The sequence below is a fragment of the Prionailurus viverrinus genome, chromosome F2, assembly GCF_022837055.1.
Source record: "Prionailurus viverrinus isolate Anna chromosome F2, UM_Priviv_1.0, whole genome shotgun sequence".
NCBI classification, from domain to species: Eukaryota; Metazoa; Chordata; class Mammalia; order Carnivora; family Felidae; genus Prionailurus; species Prionailurus viverrinus.
In genome coordinates, this window is record NC_062578.1 from 75,717,456 (window position 1) to 75,741,161 (window position 23,706).

At 42.4% G+C, this 23,706-nt stretch overlaps 1 protein-coding gene across 1 annotated transcript in view; it reads right to left on the reverse strand.

Annotated features, from left to right (window-relative positions):
- The window catches only part of LOC125156220 (uncharacterized), a 433,033-nt gene that overhangs the window by 235,674 nt on the left and 173,653 nt on the right, over positions 1–23,706 (reverse strand). The gene's annotated exons all lie outside the window — the stretch shown is intronic.

Genomic DNA, 23,706 nt, shown 5'->3' on the forward strand with positions numbered 1-23,706 from the left:
GCCAAAGTCAGACGCTTAACCGACTGAGCCACCCAGGTGCCCCAAGCAACTTGTATTTTATGCGTGCAACCAAATCTGAAAAGCACCAGGGTGGAAATCCACACAGCAAGAAGAGAGGACACAAAGAAGGAAGTGGCCAATCAGTTGAGTTTTAACTCTAGCCATTTTTGACCCAGGCTCTTTGACACTCATCTTCCCACCCCATGGTCCATGGATTTCCATCCAACTACACCAAACTGGTTCACATCTGGTATGTTCTTGACATCTCACAAATTAAAATGCTCACTCCCAGTATCCAGAAACCAGCATGCTGCCTGGGGACTATGGCTTTTGAAGGGCAGCACTTCTGGCTTTTGGCACACACGTTGGTGGACTGCCACGGGTGGCCTGAAACCCCAGTGGCTTGCTGCAGTGTGGCCTCCTGTCTTGGGTTAAGCGTTGGATGAGAGCAAAGATCAACACTTCAATAGCAGGGAAATGGTACACAGACAGCTTTTTCCCAGAAGACCTGACACAGAGCTGTAGATGAAGTTCTACCCTTGGGAAAGGGTCTCCTTGTAAGGTCTCAACTTCACCCCAAATTTCCTCCAGAACCTTACTGTTGCTTACCCAAATTCACATTTCCTGCCAAAAGGAGAAAAGAGGAAACTCCTTCTTATTCTTCAAGGAGGGTAAAGCCCAGAAATGAAAGTCCTGTATTTAGCAGTCGGCCTTTATTTTCAATACCCACAGCATCCTATAGACACAGTGTGCTGAGCCAGGGTTTCCAAGTCCCTCAGTGACAGACCCTGACCTACCAAGCCTTTGGTGGCCAGTGATAACTACAGATGGGAACATCCCCAAAACATCTTTTTCCATGGCAAACCGCCTCCCCTCAGCTGAAGCTCGGCTGGTCACTGCACTCAAAACTAAAATGGATGTGAGAGTAGGACCGGCAGAGATGTGGGCTTCGGCGAGCCCTCCACCACTCTCCAAGCTTTAATTACAGACTTGTCATTGTGCCCCAGGCCATAAAATTGTTAGAGAAGCAGATCAGCCTGCAGAGTCCAGAGGACATAGGAAGGGATAGCAGTTAAAATGGGGGAAAATCATCTCTTGGCTTGTAAACTCAACCAATTTGATCTGTGGGACATTGACAGATTATAAATATGGAACTGCATGATGCCATTTTTATAGGCATTTTATGAGTGTAATAACCAGGAGAAGGATTGCCCATGGCTGAAATGCAGTTGTGGTTTATGGAAATGGTCACTTTGGTTGGCTGTCTCTCTATATCCCCCTTCTGCATTCTTTACAGACAAATGATTTAGCTGTTCCTAGTTATATGTAAATATATAAATATATTGCTTTCTATCCTTCTGAGGCAAGCCAAAATGAACTTGAAACCTTGCTTTTTTGGCTGTTTTTATACTAATTAATGTTTTTATTGCAACCCATTTATAGTTAATGATGCATCCAAGAGCACTGCAATTTGGAAGATGTAAATGATGTTATATTTTTTATGGGTTTAGCTTTTTTTCTTTTTTAACCTTTTATATATCATGGGGGGGGGGGCAAAAAGGAAATTATCCGCCTTGGTTCATTTTCTAGGTTAGAAAAAAACACTCTGCCACTTTCTTTCTTAATTGAAAATGGGGTTCCTCCACTGTCCTACTTAATTCCTTAACGCCCATTCCGACAGCCAGAGAGGCGTTTGAGCAAGTCATTACCACATGTGAATGCAGCAACTTGGAAATTGATTAATCCATCATGTGAATGTTTTCAACCACTCCAAGGCACACAACAAAATTCTAATGAAAACCCATCGAACGTGGGAGGGACAACACCATTGACGGCTGCTTTCAATCAATCCAAAGGCCTCAGTTAACCTTTCTTGGAGTCTGCTTTGTGGTGCTATGCAAATGTAACAAGATTGGAGAGGTAGCAGAGTCAAATCAAGTAAGGTATTACCTGTGCTACCAGTACTCCAGAGCCAAATTGGTCTACGATGCCAGACAGCTGAGGGTAAGGCAGCAAGAGTTTGATGTGGTGTCCAAAACACTGAATTCCTTAAATGGATGGAAAGCCAAATACCTCCCCCTTCTCTCTTCTCCCACCCTCCCACCCTCTTTCTCTCTCCTTCCCCAGTAACCAGGTCTATTAACGCTACCAGAAATTACATTTTGTGTGGTATATTAGAAAGACCAGCTATACAGATGGGTCCTTCACAACAGACTTCTAAGAGAGGATTTACTATTCCAAATTGCTATCTCCAATTTTCCAATGAGGAAACAGGTTGAGGGAGTTGAAGGGACTTGGTCAAGGTCACAAATAAGGAAAGGCTGAGTCTGAGACTTAAACCCAATTTTACAATGCATGATAATTCTCTTTATTACATGTTATCATCTTCATTTTATTTAAAAAAAAAAAAAGGACACAGGGGGAGTAAAAAGCCTCGCCAAAGACCACTCATCCATTAAGCACAAAACTGTTGTTTGAATACTGGCTCTGTTAGGATGAAGAATTAGATTCTATTCTAGAACTAGGGACCTGAGAAGCTGCATTTCTGTAAACACAGATCATTCTCTGATCCTTGAGTGAACACAAAGACCAACAATTGTTACGAAAGTATGCATTGTTGCCCAAATCTCATTTCTTAATTATACCAAGTGGTAACTAATGAAATAATGGCTATGAAAATTATCTGGAAAAATCTGAAGGTAAAAAACCAAACCATTCTTCCAAAATACTGAAGATTGTGTTAGAGAATGGAAAAGAATCTACATGGTTCCCTTCCCTTCTCTTCTTTGTGATTTTTGTCAAGAACTGAAAAATACCCTACCAGCTTTCACAATTAATTTGAGGTAGAACACCCAAGTTTATGCAATAATGGTAGAAAAATACATAAACAAACATAAATCATGGGTCAGGTGAGACCAATCCTGCCTCATAATAAAGTAAATCATTAAAGCACAGTGGTGGTGTTGCACGAACACAGGCAGAACAAGGGGTGAGGTATAAAGTCTAGAATTAAACCAAAAGATAGGTAAGAATTGGGCACTTGATAAAAATGAAATTAAAAAAATCAAGAAATTAAAAAGTGATGATTCACAAACTGGTGTTAAGAAAAATGGTAAGGATTTGCAGTGGAATATTTCAAATCTTATAGTTAAATAAATTTCAGTTGGTTCAAAGACTTTTCTAATAATGCAATTACTAGGAAGAACAATATATGAAATCTCAACATACAGAGGGCATATCCACATTCCAGGAAAAAATTTATAAATCTGACAACACAAATACAAGTAAACACCGCACAAGGAAAAAGATAAACAGAGAAACTATAGAAGTAAGCACAGAAATAAAAGGTTGGTTCTCTTTATAAAGAGCACTGTAAGTCACTAAGAAAAAAAGTCCCTCCAATGGAATTATAGGCAGAGACTGTAAAATTACTAATGTTCAAAGAATAAACATGTAAATAGGTCTAAAGCATTAAAAATATATCATTAATTCACATATATAAGAAAAAGACTATCAAAAGTATAGTGTCACATTTTTCAGCTATCAGATGGAAGACAATTCAATACTCTGATAACATACTGCATTGGAGAGGAAACAGGTTAATAAACATGTTGTTTTGTTTTGTTTTTTTAACTTTTTAAAAATTTCTTAAAACATTTATTTTCCAGAGACAGAGCGTGAGTGGGGGAAGGGCAGAGACGGAGGGAGACACAGAAGCTGAAGCAGGTTCCCGGCTCTGAGCTGTCAGCACAGAGCACGAGGTGGGGCTCGAACCCACAAACTGTGAGATTATGACCTGAGGCGAAGTCTGACGCTCAACCGACTGAGCTTCCCAGGCACCCCAATTAATATACATGTTTACGTATCACTGTAGAAAGGTAAAACGATGCAACATTTTGAGAAAGGCAGGTCTCCACTCTTCCATCCACCCTTCCCTTGTACTTTCTCTGCCCTTCTCTGTGCTTCCCTGTCCCAAGAGCTTTATCTCTGCAGACTTCATCACCTACATTTCTTTGCCATTTGGCTTCTGGTTGGATTCAGTGAGTGAGAGTTTCCAGAAAGGTGGGAGTATCTGACTCCCATCTTTAAAGGGAGCACATGATGGGCACTCCCACTGAACACACACTGGCAAGGTTTAACTTCTATCTGGAAGAGCCACCTTGGAGAGGGTGGATTCAGAGGCTTTGGGAGGTGGTGCCCAGCTGCTCCTGCCTTGAGCAATTCAGCTGTTACCCCCAAACCTGCAAACTCCATTCAGCCAAACAAAGGCCCTCAGCAAAGAAACACTCTCCATCTCCTTCATAGACAGCTTACCGGTCGTCTATTCCTCTTCCAAAATTCCTTTTAATTCGGTGGCTTTCCATCATGTTTTCCAAACTCCAAGTATTTTCACTGACAGATTTTGGTTTGTTTTGTTCTGAACGCACCATTTTATGAGCGTTTCAAAACCCCAGTGATGTTCCACTGCTGCGGTATTACTGAACACCCATCTAGGTGGTCACACACGTGCCTGTTAATCTCTCTCTGAAGATGCTATCAGCATCCAAGGAATCACCCTGCCTAGGGATGCCTCACTGGGCGGGGGTGGGGGGGGGTGACCACCAAACTGGGTTCTGAAAGGTGTCACAATTTGCCAGGAGCAGGAGGAGGTGAAATGGCTTTCTAAGAAGAAAAACCTGTCTGTGCTGTGTGAGCGCACGTCGGGGAGCCCGAGTCTGTTCAGGGATGATGGTCAATTGCATGCAGCTGTAACTCAGAATGGGCTCAGGGACAGAGACTAAAGCTGAGTTTAGATGTGAGGGCAAGGTTCTCCTGGAAAAGGTCTTGTGTCCCCTTCCAAAAGGGACCAGCATCTCCCCAAGTATCTAACAGAAAGGGATCACAGCTTGTCACAAGTTTGGAAAGGGGCACACTGGATCACCCTCAGAGATCCACAAAGCACAGCAGCAGATGAAAAGCTCTGAGAAGTCCTGCAACAATCACATCTCTTCAGCTTTCTTCAGTCCAGAATTTCAATCTTTGTTTGCAGGACTCAAGCCACAAAGTCAGAAATTTGCAGTGCATGCTGCTGAGGGCAAAACCTCTTGAACAACACAGTGCCAGAAGCAGAGCCTCAAAGAAAATGTGCAGTATCTGCAGGAGCAAAGATTAATAACTTTCTCAAAGCAGTAACAACGGTAGCCAGGGCTCTGACATAAGAAAATCAACTTTCCGGTGCCTATTGTGTGGAACTAGAAGCATCCAGAGGAGGGCCCATGGAATCCGGGAAAAAGCAAGGAAAATTAGATTATAGTAGAATATATTCTTCGTTTCCTCGATGAGGAGGGCTTGATATTTATTATATGTAATTACAGTTTGTTATACAAAAATTGAGCTTGAGATAACTACATAGTAAACTGCTTATTGATTTCCTTTTAAGATGTTTCTTCCATTTGCTGCTTATTCTCTTCTGCAATGGGACCAGGCAAGGTGGGATGTGGGGGGCAGGCCAGATAAGATCCGTTGAGGGCCCATGGATTAGGAGAAGGGCCTTCTTTCTTTCCTTTCTTCTTTCCTGTTCCTCCTCCTGCAAATCCTTCTAACACACGCCATCTGTCCCTTCTTCCCTAGAGTTAAAAGCAACCTACGTCAGACTGAAATGGATAAAAAGATAAATCACCACCCCTCCGCTGAACACAGAAAGCTAAAAGGGAGAAAGAAATTGCATTTGCCTTTGCACTCAATATATCAAAGTAATTTATGTCATAACCACTCTGCCTGCTTTCATACATACTCGGTTTTAAGTAAAATCAATCTCTGCAAACCTGTAATAGCTTTCTTTGTAAGGATCTTTAAAAAAAAGGGGGGGGGGGGCTTGCTGGAATCTGCTTCCATTAGAGGCAAGGCTGGTTTATAGCCTCACAAAATCACTCATTCTAATGAGGCGCAAGGTTAAGAGACATTTCCTCGAACACATTAAACAGTTAATGACCGGCAAGGAGCTAAGAATTAGGTGGTTCGAGTTCACATCCAAACCAGGCAGGGAAAGGTTAATTGTGAGGACTTTTAGACCATGGCAAGGGACCAGCTCTAGAGTCAGACAGGGTTGGAGCCAGCCCTGGGGTGGTGGGACCAACTGCTGAGACCAGGAGGGATCCCAGTGTGTCCCCAAGAATATCCTGAGGACCAGCAGGTGTTAGCAGGGTCAGCCACACCGTCTCTGGAGGTTTGCTAACTGGGAAAGAACGGTAGCCACTGTTTGTGAGCACTTACTGTAATAATGACAAATGCCTTTATGATGGTTAGTCTGTGCCTGGCACTGCTCTGTACTCGTAATGACCCTGCAAAGTCTGTGCTATAATCTCCAATTTATAGAAGAGGAAAGTGAGATATAAAGAGGTTAAGTAGTTGCCCAAAGCCATTGGGAAGCTAGTAAATAGCAGGTCGGGAACTCAAACCTATGTTGTCTAGTTCTGGGTTACCAGTGCTTAACCAGTCTACTCTCTAGCATCCTTTCTTATGTATTAGATGTTGTACATAGGACCCCAGTTTTTAAAAACATGTATTTATTTATGTATTTATGTATGCATTTAAAGTTTTGTAATTTTAGCTCGGCATAGTTAACATACAGTGTTACATTAGGTTTCAGGTGCACAATACAGTGATTCAACAATTCTATTCATTACTCAGTGCTCATCATGGTTAAGTGTTCTCTTATCCCCTTCTCCTATTTCACCCATCTCCCACCCACCTCCCCTCCAGTAACCATCAGGTTTTCTCTATCGTTAAGAGTCTGATTCTTGGTTTGTCTTTTTTTCCCCTTTTGTTCATTTGTTTTGTTTCTTCAATGCCACACATAAGTGAAACCGTATGGTAGCAGTCTTTCTCTGGCAGACATGTTTCACTCAGCATGATACCGTCTAGATCTATCCATGTTGTTGCAAATGGCAGGATTTTGTTCTTTTTTTTATGGCTGAGTAATATCCGTGTGTGTGTGTGTGTGTGTGTGTGTGTGTGTGTGTGTGTGTGTGTGTCTGTGTGTGGTGTCCTGGCTTCAAATCCATCTCCATTGTGACTGTCTGTCCACCATTATCTCATGTTCTAAGCCTCACTATGCCTGGAAGGGTGACAAAGTGGGCTTAAATAGGTAACAAATGTAAAGTTCCCAGGGCAAGTCCTAGCACATAGAAAATAATACACAAATATTGGATATTTTTATCACTGAATTTAAAGTTGAAAAAAACACTTAAAAATTTTAAAAACAGGGGTGCCTGGGTGGCTCAGTCGATTGAGCTCCTGACTTTGGCTCAGGTCATGATCCCACAGTTCGTGGGTTCAAGCCCCGCATCAGGCTCCATGCTGACAGCTCAGAGCCTGGAGCCTGCTTCGGATTCTGTGTGTCTCTCTCTGCCCTTCCCCCTCTCACACTCGCGCATGGTCTCTCTCTCAAAAATAAATAAACACGTAAAAAATTTTAAAAATAAAACTGAAACAAATCTTAAAAGATGAACTAATCCAACCCGCCAATTTCACAGGGAAAGATGCCGAGGCCCAGAAAAGCAACGTGACAAATAAATTCCAATGGATCAATGACTAAAATATAAGACTTACAAAATAGTACAAGAGGGTACAGGAAAAAAATGTCTTTACGATATTGGAATAGAACACGATTTTTTAAACAAGAGACAAAGAGGACACTCACAAAGAAGAAACGTATTGATGTGACAACCAAGTTTGTGATTCAAGGGTTAGTCTGAGCTGTATGATATCAACCTGACATCCACCCTGACATCCAGAAAGGGGAAAGAGTTGGAGACTCAGTTCAACCTCGTGGTCAGTGGCTCGGTCAGTCATGCCTGTGTGGTGAATTCCCAGTCAAGAACCGGGCACTAAACAAAGGTGATCCCGGCTGGTTAGTGTAACTCTGGACATACTGTTGAACACTGACACGGAGGCAGGGCATGCAGTCCCCTCCTGCCTCCAAGGGGAGAGGACACAGAAGATTCTTCGTTGAGACTGTCCCAGACCTCACCCTATGTGTCTCTTCTTTTAACTAGCCCTGACTTGTATCCTTTTTGCAATAATAAAACTATAATCAGACCTACAGCACTTTCCTGAATTCTATAAGCCATTCTACAGAATTATTGAGCCCAAAAAGGTAAAGGTAACCCCCAAATTCATAGCCAGTTGGTCAGAAATGTGAGCGATCTGGGAACCCAAGCTTGCATCTAGCATCTGACGTGAGGAAGCGTAGGACCATGTCCCTCATTTGTGAAGCTTGACCTAACTTCTCCGGATATTAGGGTCAGAATCCCACTTCAACAGCAACCAGGGAAATGAAGAGGAAGAGATACAGAACAAGACAGCCAGCAGTTTGTCAAAACTCAAAACGTTTGGCCATGTCCACAATCTTTGAAGATGAAGGTAAACAGGAATCCTGAGGCTGGGTGGGAGAATGAGTTCTGGCATAATGACTTGGGACAGTGTCTTAGTTGAGCTCCCGCCAGAATCAAACGCTGACACAAGGCAGCGGGAAGGAAAGGATAGTCACGTAGCTGCTGAGTGCCAAACATGAATTCTACCCAAGTCACTGGATTCCAAATCCAGTGTCCTTCCTGCCACACTTGAGGGCCTCCCAAGGTGGATGGAATTGACATTAGAATAAAACCTTCAACTTATGATGAGTTTCTGTTGTAAAACCTTTCTCATCCATTATCTCATTCAATCATCATAAAATGCAGGGAAGATTAAATACAATAATAGGAAAAGGCTCATGTCCTTGAGGGTGAATCTGAAGATTGAGCTGGTTTCCAAGGATCCCAAATGAACAGAAAGTACACAAAGGTGGGCCTCCTCCAGAACACACATCATTGGATGGGGAGATTAAAGTCATGGGCTTGCTGAGAGCCTCAGTCTTTTTGCCTGTGGAATGGGAATAAGTATGTTGCCACCTCATTCAGACACCTGTTGACATGACCATTACCTAAATGCCAAGTTCACGACTCATCCCGGCAGCCGTGTTCTGGTTCACTTGTGTCTTCATTCCGCCACTTTGAGCTCCCGCAAGAAGGTACTGAGAACCCAGGTATGGGCTTGACCGTGACTGTGAAGCCCACAGTAGTTGCTATCCATCAGGGGGAATGGCCTCCAAAATACCATGTTGGGTGATAACGCTGGAAAACAGGGAAGCAGGCTCTGCTTCAAGTACTGGAAAGATTTCAAAGAGCATGATGTGGAATAGGGAGAAATTCACCAGAAAGAGGGAGGGAGAGGAGGCATTCGAAGCTAGAACTAAGAGTAGGACAGCATTAGGACCTACGCTAATGTTAACAAGTCAATTCCCCTTTATGTTTTGTTTTGTTTTGTTTTGTTTTGAATAAAATAGTTTGGAATATTCAGTTTGTCTAATTTATAACCAAAGCCTAAGGTTAGTGTTATTTTAAGTTCATAATTTGCATTTCTATGGTATACAAATCTGTATTAATTTGTATTGTATACATTTATCTTTTAATAGGAATGGCCCCCTTGTATAGATGTTATCTTGTAACCTCTTTCTTTCTCCCAATCCACACTGCATCCTGAGAGCCTTGCTGTTAATGCTCACTGATCCACCTCATTCCTTGTCAGCCCCCACACCGCGTTCCATTGTTGCACCTATTGGAATTGACTTAACCCTTTTCCTATTAATGGGCACTTACAATTTGAAATTACAACCAAATGAAATCCTCATAAATATAGATTTTCACACTTAACTCAGTATTTATGCTGACAACATTACTTTGCTCTGGCCCCACTGGCCCGTGTCGCTCCTCGAACATACCAAGTGCATTCCTATTTCAGGACCTTTTCAGTTACTCTTCTCTCTGCTCAGACAGCTCTTCTCTCCCAAAATTACACGACTGATCCTCACGAAGACCTCAGAGGGGTCTTTCCTGGCTTCCTCATCTGCATCATCTACATATACCTCCCCCTTTCTTCCCTGCTTGTTTTAACAAGAGTGTGCATGACCATCTAACATCATATCACGTATGTTTTTGCTCACTGAGCGTCTCAAGAATAAGAGGCTAAGCAGAGGCAAGGACTTTGTTTTATTCACATCCATGTCTCCAACACCCACTATGATCCTGGCATTTAGCACCCGACATAAATTTCAATGAAATGACAGGATGAATCCATGAGCTAAGTAAATTGCTGGGTCCTAAGAAATGGCACTTCATGTTAATGGAAACTGCCAAGTGGCTCTTCCAGAAGGGTTCCGGTCTCACCAGTGTCGCCTATTTTACATATCTGCGGCCAGAATTGGATTGTAGCAACAAGCTTGGTTTTATTCAGGTTTGACTATCAGTGAATTAGTGAGGTGGTCCATTTCTCCCCTAGTTTCTCGGGCATCTGTATCTACTGTTCAGTATATAACTTCTGCATTCCCCATTCCCATTTTCTTATTAAACTCTTGCTTATTTTCCTACTGATCTGCGGGGGCTCTTTCTAGCACATGATTATTAACTTTTAATATGACAAATATTTTTTCCTAGTCAACTTCTCGGGCTTCCTTATGCCATAAGGAATTTGTTTTGTTCTGTTTTATGAGGCCAAATCTGTGGGTCTTTTCTTCTAAGACCATTTTTAATTGGGGATGAGTCACCGTAGTGGCCGTTGTGTAGGATGGGAAGTCTGTGAACAGAGATTCACCCAAGAGCCACAAGAATGATGGGATTCCCAACTGAGCTGCAACCCTAAGGGTGTGGTGAGATGTGCACTGTTATTGTCTTGATTCTACTGGTAACTAATATGCATCTTTGGGACAACTCCACTAGCCTCTGTTCGAATTTCTTCATCTTAAGTGAAAATCAAATGCCTTACCACACTCACCTCACAGAGGCTTTGTGGAGGTTGAATGAGATGGTAAATCTAAAAGCATAAAAGGTTCTATATTATTACAGCATCAGAAGGAGGAGAGAACAGGGTAACCGACATCTAATGACAGGGACAATTTTTCCGCATGTCAATAAGAAATTTGGAAGAAAGAGACTCTTCTAAAGAAAATTAGTTTAGTGCTTACCTCCAAATAATCACTCAAGATAACCAGTAAGCCTGCTCTAATCCTCTCGTAAAGTAGAAAAGAACATGGGATTTAGAGTCAGGTGACCTCACTTTGAATCCTGCTCTGTCTTTTACATTAACTCCACTATCTTGGGTAAATGTCGTCATCTCTCTGAACTGCTGTTTTATTATCTAAAAGAGAATTTTAAAAGTTCTGACTTAGAGAAGTTCAATATAGATAAAATGAGATTTTTGTGAAAGCATCATATAAGCTATAAGTTTTAGAAGAATGGAAGTTAACTTGTTATTATAATAATTATTAAAGTCATAATTTTTGTAATTTTTTAATCTTTATTTTTTTTCTTTTTGAGAGAGAGAGAGACAGAGTGTGAGTGGAGGGAGGAACAGAGAGAGAGGGAGGTAAAGAATCCAAATCAGGCTCCAGGCTCTGAGCTGTCAGCACAGAGCCGACACGGGGCTCAAACCCATAAACCGTTGAGTTCATGACCTGAGCCGAAGTTGGATACTCAACCGACTGAGCCACCCAGGAGCCCCATTAAAGTCATAATTTTAAATGATGGTTATTCAAATGGTTATGTGTGTCCTCTATAAGATCGCAAGTGTGTGTGTTGTATATGTTGTTTATCAGTTCTGGGATTAAATCTCAAATGTTATTTCTTCTTTGTGAGTTCTCCCTTGTTTTGAGACTTTTGTGTTCCTGTATTTATAGAAGAAACAGATCGGCCTATTTTAACTATGGGAAATCATGATGATTAGCATCTACTCATTCTAATTGCACATCCAGCAATATAAACTCGGGAAGCTGTGTGGACCCTCCTCCTGATCTCCAGGCCATGAGAAATAAACATTTCTGTAAGAACTGTAGAGAAAAATATATATAACATTCTCTAAGGTAATGTCAGTACTTTTAAGTTAACCTCAGTAGAAAGTACCACAATCATTTCTCACATTTAAGTGCCCATTTATTTCATGTAATTAAAATACTAAATTATAAGAACTGAATTAAGTGTCTGAAAAGAAATTGATAAGTAGATGATTCGTTAATATTCTCCAAGTAAGGTTCTGAATCATAATGGGCTTTAAAAATGTCATGTGTCTTTGTTGAATTTACTTTTCAAAAAGCATGAATCCAAGGGGCACCTGGGTGGCTCAGTCAGGTAAGCATCTGACTTCAGCTCAGGTCATGATCTTGTGGTTCGTGGATTCCAGCCCCACGTCAGGCTCTATGCTGACAGCTCGGATCCCGAAGCCTGCTTTGGATTCTGTGTCTCCCTCTCTGTTTGCCCCTTTCCTGCTCGCTCTCTCTCTCTCTCTCGCAAAAATAAGTAAACATTAAAAAACTTAAATAAAAAAAAAAGCATGAATCCAAAAACTGATTAAAGTAACTTTTTTTTTCACTTGCTTTTTTTTTCTTTTTTTTTTTTTTAATTTTTTTTCAACGTTTTTTATTTATTTTTGGGACAGAGAGAGACAGAGCATGAACGGGGGAGGGGCAGAGAGAGAGGGAGACACAGAATCGGAAACAGGCTCCAGGCTCTGAGCCATCAGCCCAGAGCCCGACGCGGGGCTCGAACTCACGGACCGCGAGATCGTGACCTGGCTGAAGTCGGACGCTTAACCGACTGCGCCACCCAGGCGCCCCTTAGAATTACAATGCATTCTCAGATAAAATTCTTTTTGGAACCCTTGTATATATATGATAGGGACAGGATTTATAAACCTGTGCAAATTTGGTTTTCCTCCCTCCTTGGACCTGCGGAAGAAATGCTATCTTTGATCTGACTCCTGCAGGGATCCCTGTCTTGACCTTCCTGGACCCCAGATTGTTTGTGATACGCAGAGACCCAGCAGATAAGAGATAAGCTCAAAGAAGGAAGTGACAGGCGGGCAGGCGCTAAAGTAGGGAAGCCAAATCTTTACCCAGTAAGAGCAGGAGGGAACGAGGAAGGAGCGATGGGGGACAGGAAAGACGGTAGCCCTGAAGCCGGGGCTGGTGAGGCAGGGGGCTAGACATGTATGTAGCCTGAGAGTCAAGTGCAGGGAACAGAAAATAGCCTTTTGAGAAGTGTTGCCATGAGTGTAATAGAACTGCCCTTCCGTGATCATTGAGAGACAGGAATGAGTGTTAGAAATTTTCTTGAAGATCCTGACTCTTCAATCGGGCTCATTCTGATTTGAAACAGGTATTGAACCATGTGGTGTCTCCAAATTCATTAGGGCTGCATTTTAAATAGATGTGTAACCGTTGGCTGCTCAGCCAGGATCAGCTGATCATCCCTTCTTCCTGTAACCCTGCATTCTCTTGGCTTCCAGGACACTACATTTGCTCGGTTATTCTTCAGGGTAGGTTCCCCTTCACCTCTAAACGTTGGAGGGTCCTGGGACTCAATCCTTGTGTCCACACCCGGTCCTCACCAGTCCACGGGCGATCTCATCCTGACTCACGGTGTTAAATGCTACATGGCTTAGCTTAGTCTCCTCTTAAACCAACTTCGTCTCCACAGACGTCCCCCCAGAAGAGGGGATATGAAAGGTGTTCTGCACGCCCAGCTCTTGTTCTTTCTCACCCTCCCCACCAGTTCCCAAATCACAATTGTTCAACATGCAAATGTTCCTGTTTGCATCCTTTCCCATCAGAACAAAAGGGTTGTCTCCCCATACCCCAAACCACCTACACCTTTAAGTAGCAATTTTATTAGTTTTATGACTAGGTAATATTTGCAGATGGCACAAAATTTTAAAAGGTACAAAGGGGCACACAGTGAGAATTCTCTTCACCCTCCCTGTTCCAGTCATCTGAGTTTCCTCTTCAAAAATACAAACTTTGATCTCAGCCTATCTGGCAAGTGGAAAATGATATCTGACTAAATAAATCTCGCCAGTTAAAGAAAAAAATTTTAAATATAAGATACGCCAAAGCATTTACATAAATCTTTTTTTTTTTTTTTTTTTTTTTTTAAATTTTTTTTTTCAACATTTGTTTATTTTGGGGACAGAGAGAGACAGAGCATGAACGGGGGAGGGGCAGAGAGAGAGGGAGACACAGAATCGGAAACAGGCTCCAGGCTCTGAGCCATCAGCCCAGAGCCCGACGCGGGGCTCGAACCCACGGACCGCGAGATCGTGACCTGGCTGAAGTCGGATGCTTAACCGACTGCGCCACCCAGGCGCCCCCATAAATCTTTTTTTTAATATCTTTTCTTCTCCTTCCCCCACATAGATCCTACATGACTTCCATTGCCAAAAATAGACTCAATCAGGGCTGTGATTCATGAGATGTCCCCTTCAAAGTTAGGGATCCTTGTAACACAGTTTTAAAAACTCATAAAGAAGATGTGGTGTATACACACACACACACATACACACACACACACACACACACAGTGGAATATTACTCAGCAATCAAAAAGAATGAAATCTTGCCATTTGCAACAATGTGGATGGAACTAGAGTGTATTATGCTAAGCAAAATAAGTCAGTCCAAGAAAGATAAATATCATATGATTTCACTCATATGCGAAATTTAAGAAATATAACAGATGAACATGGGGGAGGGAAGGAAAAATAAGATAAAAACAGAGAGGGAGGCAAACTATAAGAGACTCTTAAATACAGAGAACAAACTGAAGGTTGCTGGAGGGGGGGGATGGGCAAAGTGGGTGGTGGGCATTAAGGTCTTGTTGGGATGAGCACTGGGTGTTATGGGGAAGTGATGAATCACTAAATTCTATTCTTTAAATCATTATTACCTTATATGTTAACTAACTTGGACTTAAATAAAATTAAAAAATAAAATAAACAAAACCACTTCCATATAAAAGGGAGCATGCAAAAGTGCCATCGTGGGATAAGCATTTCAGGGAACACAGAGAAGGGGTAGAGCCTGGACGAAGTCAGGATGAAAGGAAGAAAAGACACATTTTTCAAATGTGTCAAGGGACTTGGCACTTAACGGACAGTGAAAGGCAGAAGGGAGAGAAGAAAGAATGTAAACAATGTATCAGTGGGGAGATGGAGGGGGGGTGATGATTGCCACAGACTTTGGTGGTTTTGCCATCCTATTATCAGCATCACCGTGGAGGTCATTAACTAAATACATTCCTGAGTATTTTATTAACATTATCTCCGTTAATTATCACAAAATTGGGTCGGCATTTTCCCGTGCACTTATTTGGAGGAGGAAATGGAGTCCAGGGGACATGGCAAGTTAAGAGGATTGTCCAAGTACGCACAGCTAACAGGAGGCAAGTCAGCAGAGGGCCTGAAACAAGACAGGAACGCAATACGTGAAAGCCTGGTGGACAGACTCCTCTCCCTCTTTGGGTTGCCTTCCAATGTCATTTGCCTCCTATTTTCTTCCCTTCATTCTTCCTTTCCTCCAAAAAGGACGCTGATGGGCATGCTTTGAAGGAGATACTGGCAAGAAGGAAAAGATCTATTTGGATCTTCCTGGGAAGGTAAAGTCAGATTTGCTGACTTAATATTGGCATCCAGAGAAGTGTATGCACTCTGGGAACCTGGAGACTGGAGACCCACGGACTCATCCATTGAACAAACGTCAGTGAAGCACCCACTGTGTCAGGTGCACACAAGCAATGATTCATATGCCAGCCTCCTCCTTGTTCTCCCCACAGTGTGGGACAGCTGAGGAGGGAGATATTGGGGGCCACTTTATTCTATCATTACTTAGAGCCTCACACATAGTGGACGCTCTTTACTTCCTGGCTGTCCACAAGGGTGCCTACCTATTGCATAAACCAAATGATTGCATATTAAAATGAGGGGTAAATATTATCATTCTGGGCTCAAAAATGGGAGATGTTATTTTCTAACTGGGTGGAATAGAGAAGGAAGTTTCCACAGAGAAGCTGGCATTTGGTGCTGAAGTAGATTCGTAAGTAAGCAAAGAAGCCAATGAACTAACCAACAGCTGTTACTTGGGGTGAGGAGAAGGCACTCCAGGCATTGGGTGTGTTATAAGCATGAGGTGAGAAGGAGCAGGCATTCTCTAAAAAGGCAAAGAAAGTCTGGAGGCACCGAAGTCCTTCTCTGTCCCTGTTCTCCCTTTTCCCAGGAAAAGCCCAGATCCTATGGGAATGTGAAAGCTAGAGAAATCAGCCAAATTGGCTTCAGGGACAAAGATGCTCCCTGGAGCACCATCGTTCACTGTTGACACACTTACTTTTAAAATTGCAACTTAGCAGGTCTCTGGTCCCCTCCCTCCGTGACGTGGAGATTCTTCAGCCTTGAAGGGAGTGTACATGAGCTGCCTAACTGCTCTGTGTTATTCGTGGAAGGTTAAACCGTGCAGTCACCCTGAAGCCTGAGAGAGTTTCATAGCTAAGCTTTGTAACCTTGCTGCTTGAAACAAACAGCTCATTCTTCGGCGAGAAAACGAAAGTAAGATCTTTTTAGGACTTGACTGATTCCTGGCTCCAGCTGGCTTCCCTTGCTCAAAGCTTGTGACCTCTCTGCCCGTGTGTTTTCAGGCCCGCCCTGGTTCCTGGGCTAGTTGCAATGCTGGAGACAGGATTCCAGTACTCTAGACCACATTTGTGGCTGTCAAGCCTGGTCCTGCTACCTGGACTAAAGTCATGCCATCTTGGTTTTCATTCCTATTTGGGAAACCATACAGACCCGTCCTCACGGCTGGGTGTCTGGAATTCGTCCCCGGGGATCCAGAGTCCCATCCTTGAACTAGATCCCTACTTGTCGCTGGACCACCTTGATCCAAGCCTCACTTGTTTCCTGAAGGTACAGCTCTCATGATCCCTGCCAGTCACTAGGGAGGCTCTCAAGAGACTGGATAAGAGCTGCCAAGAGCTGAACAAAGCACAGACTCAGCTCAAGTTTCCAGAACTGCCCCTTGGGAACTGTACAATAATTACTCCCCTCTGCTGATCCAGCTTAGATACAAAGCAAATATGAAATCAAGAAGGGAATAATTGTAGCCTTTTAGTTTCATTACACTTTAACTTTTAAGTGGGAGGAAATTTAATTTTGAGATTTTAATCTTCCATAGAAAAGTAATAACGGGGAGAAGTTTATGTAGCTTTAATTGGTTGCATTTTACATTGCTTGCCTTGCATTATTTAGAATATTCTGCCATCATTGGGCCCATTCCACACCTATAGGTCACTTACGTTAGTCAGTGTGCTGAGCATATTTTGAGATGGAAACACACAACAGGGAAGGGAGTCTTTGTGCAGGATGCATTGTGACCTTTGGATAAACTCAGGCAACATTCTGTACGAAGGCATTTGGTCAAACATTATCCCAAGTGTTTGTGAGGGTGTTTTTTAACATTTAAATCAGTAGACTGAGTAAAGCAGATTGTCCTCCCCAATGTGGGTGGGCCTCGTCCAACCAGTTGAAGGTCTGAACAGAACAAAAGTCTGACCCAAATGAGAGAGGATCCTGTCTAATGGCCTTTGAACAGGGACATCCGCTCTTTATGGTTCTACAGCAGCTTTTGGCATTTGGACTTGAACTAGGACATAGGCTCTGCAGATTTTGAACTTCTCAGCCTCCATAATGCTGTGAGCCAATTCCTTGTAATAAATTTTTTTTTAATTTTTTTTTTAACATTTATTTATTTTTGAGACAGAGAGAGACAGAGCATGAATGGGGGAGGAGCAGAGAGAGAGGGAGACACAGAATCGGAAGCAGGCTCCAGGCTCTGGGCCATCAGCCCAGAGCCCGACGCGGGGCTCGAACTCACGGACCGTGAGATCGTGACCTGAGCTGAAGTCAGACGTTTAACCGACTGAGCCACCCAGGCGCCCCTGTAATAAATTTATTTTTATCTATCTATCTCTCTATCTACACACACACACACACACACACACACACACACACACACACACACACGGTTCTGTTTGTATGGAGAATCCTAATACAATGTTGAATGAAAAATCTTGATGTATATGCATTTCATAGTCACAGTTTGTCCCCACATGTACGCTCTCTTCCCGCTCATCTTCTGCAGGAGCCTACTGATGTGGCAGTGAGGTGTGGGGAGAAGGAAAGCATCCTATAGTTCTAGGATTACTGAGCCTGTGTCCTTAGGCTGTGACCTTCACCAGCACCTCTCAGCTTTGTTTCATTTTGCTTCCCCAGCTCTTAGGAGGGACAGAAAGTTTAGGGTGTGCTAGAGTTGGGACTCCCCGTCCTCCAGATTAGCTAGTGTCTAGCGAACAACCCAGGAGGTTAGGCTCTGCTTAGCTTGTTTACCCTGAGGCCAGCCTTGATAAGAACAGGGCGCCCTGGTATATTTCAAAGTGGTTCCTTATCCCCTTCCCCAGCCTGAAGCTCCAGGGGTTTTTTCTCCAATAGCCACTAGGAGAAACTGACAGGGCTCCTGGAGGAAAACTCCTACCAGTGTGAGAGCCTCCCCTAAGACTTGGGCCCCTTGGAGTTTTTAGGGCTCAGACTTGTTGGCGCTGAGCTTGCAAAACCTCGTCGATTACAGGTGAAGTTCTCCTGCTCTGGTTTTGTGAAGGGCTTCTACTCCGTAAATTGTAACTCTCTGCAGCCACCTGTCAATCTTCTCAATTTGCAGGGCAACAGTTTGCCCTGTGACCTCAGTTCTCTGAGATCTAAGAGACGTGGGTCGTCAATTTGTTCCGCCCTCGTGGTGTGAACATGAGAGATCAGTCCTGAGCTTCTTTCATACCTGACTGGGAATCAGAAGTCTGTATTTGTTTATAATTTAAATCACTCTACCAGTTAAGGAAGGCTGGCCACATTATGCCCTATTTATAGATTTAAAAACTGAGGTCCAGAAAGAACACTTTGCCAGCCGGTAATGGAGGTTCAAACTTCTGATAGGCAACCCAGGGCTTTTTTGTGTTGGGACAAACTGCCCGTCACCTGCTCATGGAGTGACTCTGTATTAATGTCATCCGAGGCCTCTAGATCTGATTTTGCAACTGTGGAATCTTTAACCAAGATTTACCGAATAAACAAAGTTTAACAAACTTCGTAATTTTATATTATGTCTAAACTATGTTTGTATCCCATCCAGATCTCCTGGGGAAAGGCATGGCTTGCTACAATGCAGTTGAGTGGGGTTTTCTCCCAATGTGCCACTTTGATAATGCAATTAGGCACTTTATAAATGGAATTCTCTGTGTCTCCTGGACACGGAAGGGAAGGACTGGGGGGCAGTGAGGTGGGAGCAGGCGCAGAGCCCATTAACCCAGCTCAGCCCACACCTTAAATGGCCGTGATGTATGGCACTGCCTGGAAGCCCTGGCTTTCTCTCTTTGTAATCATTGACCTTGCGAGCAAAAGCCTTCTTATTTTAATCTTCAAGGTTGTAGCAAGTCTTCCCATCTGTAACTGCTTGGTTCCCAGATGGAAGCCAACAGAAGTTCTCTCTGCTGTCAGCCCAGACACATGATGCCTTTGACAGATCTTTTTCTAAAAACAGAACTTGCTGTTTCCAAGGAGCAATGGAAGGGACACTGGAAGCAGAATGCCAATTCCAGAGGGTGGTGAAGACCACACACTCAGATGATCTCAGCGTGTGGGTGCCAGCTGCAGGGATGTCGGGGACAGGCTGGCTTGAGAGCGCCAGAGAAAACTAGTGGAAGAAGGAACAGATCTGACTTTGAAGTAAGGGCGTTTGGGTTCAAATCCTGACTCTGCTGTCTGAGATCCGGGTGGACTCTGGGCAACTTTCTTACCCTTGAACTTCAACCCCCTCATCCATAAAGTAGGGACAGTAATACCCAAGTCACAGGTCTTTCCCAATATTTTCCACATCTGCAAATGTCTATCATGTGTTTCCTGCCTTCCTTCCCTCCTCCCCACCCTTCCCTGCCTTCCTTTCTTCAACGCTCCCTCCCTTCTTCCCTCCTTTCTTCCTTTCTTCCGTTAGACTGTTTTCTTCTTCACAGTGATCTTATTGGGAACAGCAAGGTTAGAACAGACCAGGAAAGGTCTTAGTGAGTTGCCTCCCTCAATTAGATGCAAAGTTTGAGATCTAAGGTGAGGCAGGAGATTAAGCAGTGTCAGTGGTGGTTCACTGTGACCATCTCGGCATCAGGAAAGCTGGGTCTGGTTGGACAGTTTTGGGCAAGTCAGAAAAGTATGGTACACTTCCACATCCATGCAAAGGGACTGATTTTCCTGACTTTCTAAATGTAATTCCTAAGAATCCTAACAATTGATGAACATAATGTTTTCTGTTTTGTTTTGTTTTGTTTGAGAGAGTAAAACATACTATGCAAAAACTATGCTTTATAACCAACATCTATTGGTGACAAGTCTTTGGCCTAGAGTCAGAGAATGTCTGCATTGGGAAGTCATTTAATTAGATAAACTCCTTCTTTGTACAGAGCAGAAGCTGAGGCTTGAAAATTCAGATTCAAATGACTGTTACTGAATTGTCACTCAGTGTTCTCACGTTCCTTATCTTTTCTATAAAGGAATGGTCCAATATCAAAAAACGATCAAGAGGGATGCCTGGGTGGCTCAGGTGGTTAAGCATCTGACTCTTGATTTCAGCTCAGGTCAAGCCCCACATCAGGCTCCACGGTGACAGTGTGAAGACTGCTTGGGATCCTCTCTCTCCCTCTCTCTGCCCCCACCATGCTCACTCTCACTCTCTGCCTCTCTCTCAAAATAAATAAAATAAACTTTAAAGAAAAAAAAAATCAAGTGGCAGAATTTCTCTAGAAATCCAAGTACTAACTTATCTGAAGAACTCAAAATCTTGATTTTTCCAAGACTATTCTGGTTTCCTGTGTTTTTTGTCACTGTCAGAAATGATGGCTTAAGTATATGACTACATGCATGTTTCCCATTTTATCTGTAAGTATTTTTAAATGCATTTCAATGACTGAATTTTTAAAAACTTAACAATAGTATCGCCATAACTAAAACCTAGCAGCATTCCTCAATATAGTCACTTCCGATATAGTCACAAAAATAGTCATTTCCAATTGTGCATACACAAATATACACATATATATACACATGTATGTGTGTGTGTGTGTGTGTGTGTATATACATCAATCATCAGCATTTAACACGTTTAATCAGTATACAAACAGTGCCTATATATCTCAATTGATTAATGTATCTCTTTTTGTTAAATTTTTTTTAACATTTATTTATTTTTGAGACAGAGAGAGAGCATGAACAGGGGAGGGGCAGAGAAAGAGGGAGACGCAGAATCGGAAGCAGGCTCCAGGCTCCGAGCTGTCAGCACAGAGCCCGACATGAGGCTCGAACTCACAAACCACGAGATCATGACCTGAGCCAAAGTCGGACGCTTAACCGACTGAGCCACCCAGGCGCCCCATGATTAATGTATCTCTTAAGGGCTTACACACCCATCCTTCATCTCTCACCTCCATCCTGGAAAGTCACTGTTGAAGGAACAGATCATTTATCCTCTAGAAATGCTTAGTCTAGATTTTGATGGCTCCATCACCACAATGTCCATGAACTTTCTCCTCTGCCTTCTGTATTTTCTGTAAATTATAGATGGATCAGCAAGCTTGATCGGATTCAGATTTGACGGTTTTGGCAAAAGTGCTTCACAGGTGGTGTTGTGTTCCACTATCGGTGGACGCATTATGTCTGACGGCCCCTTTGGCAATATTAGCAGCACCAATGTTCAGTGCCTGGATCCTTTACAGTTTGAGAAATGGTGATGTTCTATCTTATCATTTGCTCTTCCCATCTTGCTGGAACAATTTCATACAGAGAAACTTCCCTTCGTCAGCTCTTTGGTGACTCGATGACACAGTCAGAGAGAAAAGGCAGAATAAATGCTTGGTCCTCTTCCTGTCACGTTTTTTAGATGCACTGATTCACTAGCATCTACTAATATGTCACCTAGTAAGGTTTTGGTTTTGTGTCACAGGAAACTCAAGGATTTAAACAAACTGGATGTCTTGTTCCACTGATGTTCTCTACTGATGCTCAAACTCCCTCTCTTTGGCCAGTGGGAGCCACTGCAAGTTGGGTTCTCTGTCCCTAGGAATTGGATGACTTCCTGGTCTGCTCGTTTGAAATATACTTCAGGCTGATCTTGAACATTTCCAAGAAGCTCTGCCTGCTTTTAATAAGAAATGGGATTTGGAAACCACAATCTGGGCACAAGGAATGTTCATTTCCACTGGACCAGGGACTACAGCTATGCCTTTTCAGAGGACTGGTCTAGGAAATAATTTGTAAGATAAAATGTACTATAAATACATACTCATAGTTTATGGTTTAAATTCTAGGCTTCGGGTTTTTACTTAAATTCCTTAGCTTACAGTAGCACTTTTAACAATAGCCAAACCATGGAAAGAGCCTAAATGTCCATCAACTGATGAATGGATAAAGAAATTGTGGTTTATATACACAATGGAATACTACTTGGCAATGAGAAAAAATGAAATCTAGCCATTTGCAGCAACGTGGATGGAACTGGAGGGTGTTATGCTAAATGAAATAAGTCAGGCAGAGAAAGACCGATACATGTTTTCACTCATGTGTGGATCTTGAGAAACTTAACAGAAGACCATGGGGGAAGGGAAGGGGGAAAAAAAAGTTACAGAGAGGGAGAGAGACAAATGATAAGAGACTCTTAAGGACTGAGAACAAACTAAGGGTAGATGGGGGTTGGGAAAGAGGGGAAAGTGGGTGATAGGCAGGAAGGAGGGCACTTGTTGGGATGTGCACTGGGTGTTGTATGGAAACCAATTTGACAATAAATTATATTTAAAAAATAAAAAGTCATTGCCAAAAAAAAATCCCTTAACTTATATTGATACTTCTTTTCTTACATGCTGAGAAACCAGATTTTTCAATGAGATCACAAAAGACAGCACTCAAATATCACAAATTTACTCATTTGCTTTATCACATGATAAGCAAATAATAGTCTTAGAGAAATAACAACTACATACCATCAACACTTGTGATTCCTTATCCTGGGCATCAAGCTATAGCAATTCATTACATAGACTATCTTACTGGTGATTTCTCTTTCTCTTATGTCTCCCTGTATATACATGTGTGTATAATATACATAGATACACACACACATATAGACATATATATACACATATATACACACACACATATATATGTGCATACATACACATATATGTAGTCATAATACACACATGGACTTATACATATATATCACATACACATGGTGCACACATATGTATGCGTGCATAAATAAATCTATGTTTGGAGAGATTTTATATTGGTAGTCCTATGAAAGAGTTTTATAGCAAAACTATTTTCAGAAACAAAAATCTTTCTCAAAATGTAAATATCAAGTGGCTACATATTTTAAGAGAAATACTTAAAATCTCTTTATATTATCTAAGTATTAAAAAGAAGGATAATTACTCTCAGTACATATGCACATTCTTTAATCAGATGTATATGTGGCTTTAATACAGCATCATTGGTATATTCTGAAGAATATGTTTCTAAGTCTTATTAGTTTGTCTTTAAAGTTGCCCAAAATCTTTTTCAAAAATACAGTGTATGGATAATAAATCTGTGATTACAAGTATCCAAAACCTGAAGTGGTCTTTTCTGGAGACTGTTACAATTGTAATTAAGAAAACTCTCTTGGGGCGCCTGGGTGGCGCAGTCGGTTAAGCGTCCGACTTCAGCCAGGTCACGACCTCGCGGTCCGTGAGT